Source organism: Salmo trutta, chromosome 25 (genome assembly GCF_901001165.1).
Source record: "Salmo trutta chromosome 25, fSalTru1.1, whole genome shotgun sequence".
Classification (NCBI taxonomy): domain Eukaryota; kingdom Metazoa; phylum Chordata; class Actinopteri; order Salmoniformes; family Salmonidae; genus Salmo; species Salmo trutta.
Genome location: NC_042981.1, coordinates 45813598 through 45826819, shown reverse-complemented (window position 1 = coordinate 45826819; position 13222 = coordinate 45813598). Strand labels below are relative to the sequence as shown.

The 13222-nt window shown below is 40.8% G+C and overlaps 1 protein-coding gene across 1 annotated transcript in view; it reads left to right on the top strand.

The window, feature by feature from the left end:
• The first annotated feature begins 16 nt into the window (after positions 1–16).
• The window catches only part of supt7l (SPT7 like, STAGA complex subunit gamma), a 28300-nt gene continuing 15094 nt past the window's right edge, over positions 17–13222 (top strand). The window contains exon 1 of the mRNA XM_029714081.1: positions 17–118. The gene's annotated coding sequence lies outside the window, so the exon portion shown is untranslated. The remainder of the gene's footprint in view (positions 119–13222) is intronic.

Sequence of the window (13222 nt, the reverse complement as noted above, 5' to 3'; positions counted from 1 at the left end):
ATTCCAAACATTCAAATTATTTACACGGTGCCTTTTAATGACACGGACCAGAAGCAACGTCTGAAAGCTGTTAAGTTCTGGACGTAAACTATACTCTTGTTACATCTCTTCGAATACGGTGAGAAGCTAGCTAAATATATTTTACTGATCTATAAAATCGCTGTGTTAACTACCTAAATTATAAAGCGCCGCCGCCAACCGTGGATTATCCATTGAGCGTGCGTAGCTAGTTAACAAGCTACATAGAACAACGTATGCACCTCATTTGTGTAATTGCAATTTGTATCGTATCTAGTAGCCAGCTAACACTATACTATGGGCAGAAATTGTTTTGGGGTAATGGCGGCAAATTCAAGATACAAGAACCATTTGAACAGTTTTCTACTACAGTGGATGGAGTAGCAGAAAGAGCATGTAGATTTTTTTTGGAGAGGAGTTGAGTATTGAGGAAGACTGGCGTCAAGTACTAAAATACGTACTCCGGTAGCTCAGAAATTAAACCTGACGAGCGTGGTATTGGAAGGAGAGTGGAAACGGTTCAGACAGAACAATGAGACAGATATTTCACCGGATGTATGAATGTGGAGCATCCGCTTGGCGTTTCCACTCAATACCAAATATGGTAGTGCGAGAAGATGGAAGGAGATGGATTATTTTTCAACTTTTATCATGGATGAATCTTTTGATCTCAGTACAGTTTTCCGTTCCCAAAACTAGAAATATGTTATGAACAGAGTGGACTGCGTTTTGTAGAGTGCAAAGGCGAATTGAGATATTGCACATGCGCACTTCAGAGTAGATTTCCCTAACGGAAATATGCAGATGTCTGCTAGCTCGTGTTTGGCACTGCCCACCTCCTTGCTTGTTCTGCCCACTATGACTCATTTGTTCCCAACGCAAACGACAGGATGTGGTGTATCTTGGTTTAGTTATATAAATCTTTGGGTCAGACTTGCCTGTGGAAAAGGCGGAAGTATGTCAGACTCGGATGGCACGTTGAGTAGAGTTAATGGAAAATTGTAGCGTTGAAAGTTTAGCAAAACGGACTAAAGTTGTTAATAAAGATAGTATTATATCTATTAATGCCTCGTTCCTTGTTTGAGAACGTTTCATGGAAAAGTATGTGTTTTTGGGAGATCCATTTGCGGTCAGGGAGATGGAGGCTGCACTGGGAAAGGTAGAGTCAAAGTGAACAGGGGCCGCATTTATAAACGCTACATACGCACAAAATGCCCCAAAACATGCGTGGGCCAGTTTCCAAGCAAAAGTTGGCATTTATAAAAACTGAACTTGACTTGAATGTGCTTATCCTCCCGTAAACTTTAGACCATGCATACGGACAAGCTCTAGTGGTTGAAGTATTACATTGTAAGAAGGCAAAAGCGGCCTAGGGGAATATATGATGGCAATCTTATTCGTAACAGAAAACTGGCAGTTAAGCCTAAATATAATAAGATGCAATCATTTGCTGTTAGTGACAAGTGAACATTTCTGTTTTTTATCTTTACATTCTAAAATAATTATAAATAGTCCTATTTATACTATTTATTTCATTTGCATGATAATTGCAAAATCAATTCCTCACCTGTTTGTGACTGATGGTTTCGTACTCAGAAAATGGCCTAAAGCCCTACACCAAGTTAGGATAGGCTACTATTTGTCCCATCTCTCATTTAATTGAACCCACTTCACAGTAGTAAATAGATGCGCTATTTCAAGTACACTGCTCAAAAAAATAAAGGGAACACTAAAATAACACATCCTAGATCTGAATGAATCAAATACTCTTATTAAATATTTTTTTCTTTACATAGTTGAATGACCTGACAACAAAATCACACAAAAATAATCAATGGAAATCCAATTTATCAACCCATGGAGGTCTGGATTTGGAGTCACACTCAAAATTAAAGTGGAAAACCACACAACAGGCTGATCCAACTTTGATGTAATGTCCTTAAAACAAGTCAAAATGAGGCTCAGTAGTGTGTGTGGCCTCCACGTGCCTGTATGACCTCCCTACAACGCCTGGGCATGCTCCTGATGAGGTGGCGGATGGTCTCCTGAGGGAGCTCCTCCCAGACCTGGACTAAAGCATCCGCCAACTCCTGGACAGTCTGTGGTGCAACGTGGCGTTGGTGGATGGAGCGAGACATGATGTCCCAGATGTGCTCAATTGGATTCAGGTCTGGGGAACGGGCGGGCCAGTCCATAGCATCAATGCCTTCCTCTTGCAGGAACTGCTGACACACTCCAGCCACGTGAGGTCTAGCATTGTCTTGCATTAGGAGGAACCCAGGGCAAACCGCACCAGCATATGGTCTCAAAAGGGGTCTGAGGATCTCATCTCGGTACCTAATGGCAGTCAGGCTACCTCTGGCGAGCACATGGAGGGCTGTGCGGCCCCCCCAAAGAAATGCCACCCCACACCATGACTGACCCACCGCCAAACCGGTCATGCTGGAGGATGTTGCAGGCAGCAGAACGTTCTCCACGGTGTCTCCAGACTCTGTCACGTCTGTCACATGTGCTCAGTGTGAATCTGCTTTCATCTGTGAAGAGCACAGGGCGCCAGTGGCAAATTTGCCAATCTTGGTGTTCTCTGGCAAATGCCAAACGTCCTGCACGGTGTTGGGCTGTAAGCACAACCCCCACCTGTGGACGTCAGGCCCTCATACCACCCTCATGGAGTCTGTTTCTGACCGTTTGAGCAGACATGCACATTTGTGGCCTGCTGGAGGTCATTTTGCAGGGCTCTGGCAGTGCTCCTCCTGCTCCTCCTTGCACAAAGGCGGAGGTAGCGGTCCTGCTGCTGGGTTGTTGCCCTCCTACGGCCTCCTCCACGTCTCCTGATGTACTGGCTTGTCTCCAGGTAGCGCCTCCATGCTCTGGACACTACGATGACAGACACAGCAAACCTTCTTGCCACAGCTCGCATTGATGTGCCATCCTGGATGAGCTGCACTACCTGAGCCACTTGTGTGGGTTGTAGACTCCGTCTCATGCTACCACTAGTGTGAAAGCACCGCCAGCATTCAAAAGTGACCAAAACATCAGCCAGGAAGCATAGGAACTGAGAAGTGGTCTGTGGTCACCACCTGCAGAACCACTCCTTTATTGGGGGTGTCTTGCTAATTGCCTATAATTTCCACCTGTTGTCTATTCCATTTGCACAACAGCATGTGAAATTTATTGTCAATCAGTGTTGCTTCCTAAGTGGACAGTTTGATTTCACAGAAGTGTGATTGACTTGGAGTTACATTGTGTTGTTTAAGGGTTCCCTTAATTTTTTTGAGCAGTGTATTTTGCTCTATGCGATCCGATCCGTAGTGCAGTTTAATGGTAGAACAGATGGTTCACCTTTTCCGTTTACCTTTGTAGGCTATGTCTGAATAATGTAATGTTTCATTTCTAAACATAATACATAGGCCTAATATATTGCAAAGAAGTTGGCAACATTGCAGAATAAATTCCTCACATTTTCTGGCCATGATGAGTTATTATTCCCGATGTAGCCATAAAACAAATTACCATGCACATCTCTCTTTTAATTGGGCCTATTAGAAAGGCTATTATAATTAAACGTTTTTGCTCTATGCTCCGAAAGGGAGCGCAGTTTAAAGCCTGTTTATAACATACAGGTGAACATGAAGTTGATCTTTTGCATTGACTTTTGTAGGCTACCATGATAAGTAGGCCTATAGGCTACAGTAGTTGTATATTATTTCAGAGTAGACAATGTTTTAGAATTTGCGGGCAGTGCACCATATTTAGATTTGGGAAAATTTACATTCAGAACGTTATTGAATTACAACAATCTGTTTACAATTTGCAATAGTTTTTGTCTTTCAGAAATGGTCAGATACAGCAAATGTCACTAGAAAAGAAAAAATCACCTCCAAAGACATTTGATCAAGTTCACCATTACTAATTCCTTTAGATACTGTCTTTGCCTAATTCCTATACTTCCAAGGTACACAACAAATAAGGGCATTATTTGTTATACAATGTAAGGTGAATAATGGGCGTTTTTCAGGCGGAGTTATAATGCTCGTTCTCACATGCACAGTTTTATGACTGGTCTGATTTATAACGGGAAACGTGTATGTCAGTGCCGTTTAAGATGAGGGAGGATTATTTATTTTTTCTCCATGAGCATGGCCTTATTTCTATTACAGTATATTGGATGACTGTCATTCATATTCCATTCACCCAGTTCAATGTAACAGCGATAGGTTTAGATTTAATTTCCCAGCCTGAATACAACTGAAGAAGTCTTGAACTCAAAATTATTTGCTACTAAATGTACTTAAGGATCAAACATAAAAGGACATTTTGAAGGTTTTGTAAACCTATCAAATGCTTAATCATTTTAATCAACTTACCGTAATTTCCGGACTATTAAGCGCACCTGAATATAAGCCGCACCCACTGAATTAAAAAAATATATTATTTTTGAACATAAATAAGTCGCACATGTCTATAAGCCGCAGGTGCCTACCGGTACATTGAAACAAATGAACTTTACACAGGCTTTAACGAAACACGGCTTCTAACAAAAATAAATAGGCTTTAACGAAACACGGCTTGTAACAAAAATAAATAGGCTTTAACGAAACACGGCTTGTAACAAAAATAAAAAAATAGCAGTAAGCTTTAGTTGTCTTTTTGCACTGAGTCAATTCCTCACGCTGCTTTTTCCAACGTCTTATCATCGACTCATTAAGATCATGCTCCCGTGCAGCAGCTCTATTTCCTTTTCCAACAGCCAGATCAATCGCCTTCAACTTGAAAGCTGCATCATATGCATTTCTCCGTGTCTTTGCCATGATGAGGGTGACAAAATGACTACCGTAATCAGAATGATGGGAAGTTTGAGAGCGCTCGATTTAATCTAAACAGTAAACAAAAAAGTTGTTTGACCTTAACCCGTTCGGCAATTTCATTTGTCTAATGAAAGCTTCATGCCGCCAAAAAACTGAGCACGTCACAGAATGTGTTTTTTTGGAAGAATTTTTTTTAAAGCGGGTAAAATCCATATATTAGCTGCGTCATTGTTTAAGCCGCGAGGTTCAAAGCCTGGGAAAAAAGTTCCGGCTTATAGTCCGGAATTTACGGTAAACCTCTTCATCAGACTCCTCACTCTCTACCGCAATCACCCTCTTTGCACGGTCCATGAAGTCTGGACATTTTTGGCATCAGCAGATTGAATCTGAAGTACATAAAGAACAAAGACATACAAATAGACAATTAATTGCTGTCCAAAAATAACTATATTAGATATGACACATTTTATCAGTGAATAAAGCATTGAAACATGATGTTACCAATTGTAACCGTGTTTGTTATTTACTGGACATTACATATTGATGATGACTTTTGGAGTACTTAGCCTCTTACATCTAGATGTTCCGCTAGCGGAACGTCTGCTCCAATATCCAATGATGGGCGTGGCGCGAAATACAAACTCCTAAAATCCGAAAACTTCCATTTTTCAAACATATGACTATTTCACAGCTATTTAAAGACAAGACTCTACTTAATCTAACCACACTGTCCGATTTCAAAAAGGCTTTACAGCGAAAGCAAAACATTAGATTATGTCAGCAGAGTACCCAGCCAGAAATAATCAGACACCCATTTTTCAAGCTAGCATATAATGTCACAAAAAACAAAACCACAGCTAAATGCAGCACTAACCTTTTGATGATCTTCATCAGATGACACACCTAGGACATTGTGTTATACAATACATGCATGTCTGTTCAATCAAGTTCATATTTATATCAAAAACCAGCTTTTTACATTAGCATGTGACGTTCAGAACTAGCATACCCACCGAAAACTTCCGGGGAATTTACTAACAAGTTACTAAATTACTCACGATAAACGTTCACAAAAAGCATAACAATTATTTTAAGAATTATAGATACAGAACTCCTCTATGCACTCGATATGTACGATTTTAAAATAGCTTTTCGGATGAAGCACATTTTGCAATATTCTAAGTAGATAGCCCAGCCATCACGGGCTAGCTATTTAGACACCCACCCAGTTTAGCCTTCACCAAAATCACATTTCCTATAAGAAAACTGGTCTTACCTTTCCTGTTCTTCGTCAGAATGCACTCCCAGGACTACTTCTTCAATAACAAATGTAGGTTTGGTCCCAAATAATCCATCGTTATATCCAAACAGCGGCGTTTTGTTCGTGCGTTCTAGACACTATCAGAATGGTAAATCACGGTCTTGCGCATGGCGCAGAATGTGACAAAAAACTTCTAAATATTCCATTACCGTACTTCGAAGCATGTCAACCGCTGTTTAAAATCAATTTTTATGTAATTTATCTCGTAGAAAGCGATAATATTCCGACCGGGAATCTGCTTGTCTGTAAACTGAGGGAAAAACCGAAAGACGGGGGCGGGGCAGGTCACGAGCCTTTCTCCTCTGATAAAGCACTCAGCAAAAGCGCTTGTGTGTTTCAGCCAGGGCTTTGAATTACGTCATTCCTGTTTTTTCCGGGCTTTGAGACCCCATTGGAGACGTGGGAAGTGTCACGTAACAGCAGAGATCCCTTGTAATAGATAGAGAGAATCAACAAGGGCAAGAAATGTTCAGACAGGGTACTTCCTGAACAGAACCTTCTCAGGTTTTTGCCTGCCATAGGAGTTCTGTTATACTCAGACACCATTCAAACAGTTTTAGAAACTTTGGAGTGTTTTCTATCCAAAGCTAATAATTATATGCATATTCTAGTTTCTGGGCAGGACTAATAATCAGATTAAATCGGGTACGTTTTTTATCCAGCCGTGAAAATACTGCCCCCTAGCCATAAGAGGTTAGCATAGCAATCTAGAGCCACTACCTATTCCAGGTGCTGAACAAGCCCCTGGTAACCTCGCAGGAAGTGGTCCAGTGCACACAATAGGTGTCCAACCCATCGGGTCCCGCCGATTCTGGTGTGCACCAGTGGTGTGTGCACAATAGCCTGGAAGCTGTTTACCAGGTTCTGCAAAAACTGCAAAAATCAAACATCAAAAATACTTATTTCCCTCATTAAAATGCAAATCAGTTTATAACATTTTTGACATGCGTTTTTCTGGATATTTTTGTTGTTATTCTGTCTCTCACTGTTCAAATAAACCTACCATTAAAATTATAGACTGATCATTTCTTTGTCAGTGGGCAAACGTACAAAATCAGCAGGGGATCAAATACTTTTTTCCCCCACTGTATGTTTGGCAGCATGAGTGAAGGATGCTTTGTTGCAAAATAGGATGCCGATTCTAGATTTAATTTTAGATTGGAGATGCTTAATGTGAGTTTGGAAGGAGAGTTTACAGTCTAACCAGACACCTAGGTATTTGTAGTTGTCCACATATTCTATGTCAGAACCGTCCAGAGTAGTGATGCTGGACGGGCGGGCAGTTGCGGGCAGCGATCGGTTGAAGAGCATGCATTTAGTTTTACTTGCATTTAACCTGTTTGGACTAGGGGGCAGTATTGAGAATTTTGGAAAAAATATGTGCCCATTTTTAACTGCCTCCTACACCAACTCAGAAGCTAGAATATGCATATTATTGTTCAGGTTTGGATAGAAAACACTCTGAATTTTCTAAAACTGTTTGAATGGTGTCTGTGAGTATAACAGAACTCCTATGGCAGGCAAAAACCTGACAAGGTTTCATGCAGGAAGTACCCTGTCTGACAAGGAGTCGTGCGTCTTGCATCTGTTTATTGAAAAGTAAGGATCTTAGCTGTAACGTGACAATTCCCAGGGCTCCGATAGGCTCTCAGAACCCGGGAAATACCTGAAGGTTGACGAGGCAGCCTCAGGCTGAAACACATTATCGCCTTTGGTAAGTGGCGGATCAGAGGACCTTTGAATGAGGCGCGTGCACGATTCGCTCCTGAGGAGAAATTTAATTCGGCTGTTTAGGCTGATTGCATATTCCCGGTCGGAATATTATCGCTTTTCTACGAGATAAATGTCATAAAAATTGGTTTTAAACAGCGGTTGACATGCTTCGAAGTATGGTAATGGAATATTTAGAATTTTTTTGTCACGCCAATGCGCCATGCGCAAGACCGTGATGTAGCATTCTGATAGTGTCTAGAACTCACGAACAAAACGTCGCTGTTTGGATATAACGATGGATTATTTGGGACCAAACCAACATTTGTTATTGAAGTAGAAGTCCTGGCAGTGTATTCTGACGAAGAACAAGCAAGGTAAGAACATTTTTCTTATAGGAAATGTGATTTTGGTGGAGGCTGACCTGGGTGGGTGTCTAAATAGCTAGCCCTGTGATGCCGGGCTATGTACTTAGATTATTGCAAAATGTGCTTCATCCGAAAAGCTATTTTAAAATCGGACATATCGAGTGCATAGAAGAGTAATGTATCTATAATTCTTAAAATAATTGTTATGCTTTTTGTGAACGTTTATCGTGAGTAATTTAGCAAACTGTTAGTAAATTCCCCGGAAGTTTGCGGGGGTTATGCTTTTTCTGAACGTCACATGCTAATGTAAAAAGCTGTTTTTTGATATAAATATGAACTTGATTGAACAGACATGCATGTATTGTATAACACAATGTCCTAGGTGTGTCATCTGATGAAGATCATAAAAGGTTAGTGCTGCATTTAGCTGTGGTTTGGGTTTATGTGACATGATATGCTAGCTTGAAAAATGGGTGTCTGATTATTTCTGGCTGGGCACTCTGCTGACATAATCTAATGTTTTGCTTTCGTTGTAAAGCCTTTTTGAAATCGGACAGTGTGGTTAGATTAACGAGATTCTTGTCTTTAAATAGCTGTAAAATAGTCATATGTTTGAGAAATTGAAGTAATAGTATTTCTAACGATTCAAAAATCGCGCCACTGGATTTCAGTGGCTGTTACGTAGGTGGGACGAGTTCGTCCCACATGCGCCAGAGAGGTTAAGAGCGGTTGGAGGCAACAGAAGGAGAGATGTATGGCATTGAAGCTCGTCTGGAGGTTAGTTAACACAGTGTCCAAAGAAGGGCCAGAAGTATACAGAATGGTGTCCTCTGCGTAGAGGTGGATCAGAGAATCACCAGCAGCAAGAGCGACATCATTGATGTATACAGAGAAGAGAGTCGGCCTGAGAATTGAACCCTGTGGCACTGCCAGAGGTCCAGACAACAGGCCCTCCGATTAGACACACTGAACTCTATCAGAGAAGTAGTTGGTGAACCAGGCGAGGCAGTCATTTGAGACCCAAGGCTGTTTAGTCTGCCGATAAGAATGTGGTGCTTGACAGAGTCGAAAGCCTTGGCCAGGTCAATGAATACGGATGCACAGTAATGTCTCTTATCGATGGCGGTTATGATATCGTTTAGGACCTTGAGCGTGGCTGAGGAGCACCCATGACCAGCTCTGAAACCAGATTGCATAGCGGAGAAGGTACGGTGGGATTCGAAATGGTCGGTAATCTGTTTAACAAAATAGAATGTTACAGAGCCATAGGAAAGCTTGGAGATTCGTGTTAGCATCAGTAGGCCTATAATTTTATGGTATTTATACACTATTTTGAGGTGAACCAAAGCTTATCAAGAGCTGAGAAATAACTTACAATACTGGACATCCGCACATCCACTCACTCAAAGTCAGAAAGTGGTCTCGCCTTGCCAATGTTTTGTACAGTCCTAACAGTATCTTCATCTTCACGCTGGTCTGCTCTGACATTGCCATTAGTGCTGTCACAGAGGGTGTCAAGAGGAGAGGCTCCGATTGAGCCCTGGACACAGACACGCAGGCAATGTGACACTTGTTGTGTTCATGGTCACGAATGTTCTCCAGCTTCATCGTTTTATTTTTCCGATGACAAATTAGTTGTTTCTGCTTTTGTCTTTAGCATACTGGCGACACACAGAACAACTCATCACCACAGCCTCAGCATCATACTGTAGCCAGCCTCTTGAAATCTTATCTCCAAACCTCCATTTGTCACAAAACGTATTTTTTTTTAATGTGATTCGTCCTCCTTTTCGTCTGTGGGTTTTCGTTTCAAAGGTTGACTTCCCCAGGTAAATGTCGCCACATAACAGCTTTTTAATGAATGGTAGCTATCAGCAGACCTGTGGCAAGTGAGCGATGTCGAGCAGGTGATGTCCCGTATGGTAAACAGTGCCGCGAAACTTGGAGCACTAGAGACGGTCTGTGGCTGGCAAACATGAGTAATTTCCTCCGAGCCATCTTGCCAGATATTTTATTACATTACTATTTTGGTTCAAACATTTACCCGCCAGTGTTGCGGATAGCCTTCTGAGATCGCTCTGGATAAGAGCGTCTGCTAATGACTTAAATGTAAATGTAAATGATTTACTCACCAAACAGAAAATCTACCCGCATTTGGCACTTGGCGGGTGTTAATTCCGGACCCTGAGTGTAGTGCTAGCTAGCTGTAGCTTATGTTTTCAGTTCTAGATTCATTCTCTGGACAACATGTCAGTTCATGCTGCAAGAGCTGTGATAGGTTGGAGCACGTCCTCTGGAAATTGTCATGATTACTGTGTAAGTCTATGGAAGGGGGTGAGAAGCATGAGACTCTTAGGTTTTGTATTGAAATCAATGTACCCAGAGGAGGACGGAAACAAGCTGTCCTCTGGCTACACCATGGTGCTACACTACAGAGTGCTGTTGAGGCTACTGTAGACCATCATTGCAAAATATTGTGTTTTAATCAGTTATTTGTTGATGTGATTATATTAATTATAGTTTTTTCGAAAAGGATAATTTAAAAAATAGTTTATTTTAATGAAATTCATTGAGGATGATGGTCCTCCCCTTCCACCTCTGAGGAGCCACCACTGGTGTATGTATGGCTTGCGCCAAGTTTATAAATATTAATATTTTGGTGCAGATATTTAGTGTAAAATGTACACACCGTTTATAAGTAAGGCCCCAGGGTCCGGTTTTCCGATAGCGATGGAACTTAGTAGAGGTCGACCGATTATGATTTTTCAACGCCAATACCGATTATTGGAGGACCAAAAAAGCCGATACGGTTAATCTGCCGATTTATTATGATTTTTTTTTAGTGAGTGTGTGTGTGTGTGTGTGTGTGTGTGTGTGTGTGTGTGTGTGTGTGTGTGTGTGTGTGTGTGTGTGTGTGTGTGTGTGTGTGTGTGTGTGTGTGTGTGTGTGTATACATACATACATACATACACACGCACACACACACACACACACACACATAGCTCTGAAGTGACAACGATACTGAAGAATCTGTTTAGGAGACAAATACTGTTTGAATAATAAAAATAGAGTTTAAGTTACCTGTGATGAATGCTGAAAACAAAAACTGTAATTTCTATATGCAGGAAATCCTATTTTAATAATGGGAATGGTAAGAATTGACTACCAAAGTGCGAGTCATAATTCCCATGACACCTTCTAGCAAAATCTGAAAAGCGGTTCCTTCATTTATTCCATAGGATATTTTTATATTAACTTAAAATAAGGTCTGTGTTTGGTTTAGGCTTACACCACCTTGCCAATTTTATAACTGTGTAGATATCCATAGGATATAACTCTGATCAATATAAGCGAAGATAAAAAATTTTGTAGAGTGGATTTATGAAAATATGTTGACAAACGTTACCTAGTGAAATTTACACGGGTATCAAAATGCCGATGCGGTTTAAGCACAAAACACAGACCTTATTTGAAGTAGATCAAGACATTCTCTATGGAAGACATGAATGGTAAAATAACGAAGGAACCCCTTTCAAGTTCAGCCGCAAGTTATTACAGGAATTATGACGCGTCGACTATTTCTCTCTAAACCATATACCTTTGACTGTTACGAGCCTGCTGCTGTCTACCACCGCTCAGTCAGACTGCTCTATCAAATATCAAATCATAGACTTAACTATAATATAATAAACCTTAGGTCATTAATATGGTAAAATCCGGAAACTATCATCTCGAAAACATTATTCTTTCAGTGACATATGGAACCGTTCCGTATTTAATCTAACGGGTGGCATCCATAAGTCTAAATATTCCTGTTACATCGCACAACCTACAATGTTATTTCATAGTTCTGTAAAATTCTGGTAAATTAGTTCGCAACGAGCCAGATTCTGTATACCCTGATTCTGCGTGCAACGAACGCAAGAGAACTGACACAATTTCACCTGGTTAATATTGCCTGCTAACCTGGATTTATTTTAGCTAAATATGCAGGTTTAAAAATATATACTTCTGTGTATTGATTTTAAGAAAGGCATTGATGTTTATGGTTAGGTACAGTCGTGCAACGATTGTGCTTTTTTTCCGCAAATGCGCTTTTGTTAAATCATCCCCGTTTGGCGAAGTCTGCTGTCTTTGTTAGGAAGAAATAGTCTTCACAGTTCGCAACAAGCCAGGCGGCCCAAACTGCTGCATATACCCTGACTCTGTTTGCAAGAGAAGTGACACATTTTCCCTAGTTAAAAGAAATTCAAGTTAGCAGGCAATATTAACTAAATATGCAGGTTTAAAAATATATACTTGTGTATTGATTTTAAGAAAGACATTGATGTTTATGGTTAGGTACACGTCGGAGCAAAGGCAGTCCTTTTTCGCGAATGCGCACCACATCGATTATATGCAAAGCAGGACAGGCTAGATAAACTAGTAATATCATCAACCATGTGTAGTTAACTAGTGTTTATGATTGATTGTTTTTTTATAAGTTAAGTTTAATGCTAGCTAGCAACTTACCTTGGCAACGTAAAGCAGGTGGTTAGAGCGTTGGGCTAGTTAACGTAAGGTTGCATCCCAAAGCTGACAAGGTAAAAATCTGTCGTTCTGCCCCTGAACAAGGCAGTTCACCCACTGTTCCTAGGCCGTCATTGAAAATAAGAATGTGTTCTTTAACTGACTTGCCTAGTTAAATAAAGGTTTAAAAAATAATAATAGGCAAATCGGTGGCCAAAAATACCGATTAACGATTGTTATGAAAACTTGAAATCGGCCCTAATTAATCGGCCATTCCGATTAATCGGTCGACCTCTAGAACTTAGGCTTGCTAGTGTTTTTTAATTATGTATCTTTCCTACAACGGCCGAAGATGTAACATGCATTTCCCAAAACACCACAGAGAGAACTGTGCTAAGTGCATCGTTGGAGCATGTGTCGATACTGATAGGATCAAAGGAAAGGGAGCACTGCTCTATGATCAGCTTTCTCTATTCAAATCTTACCTT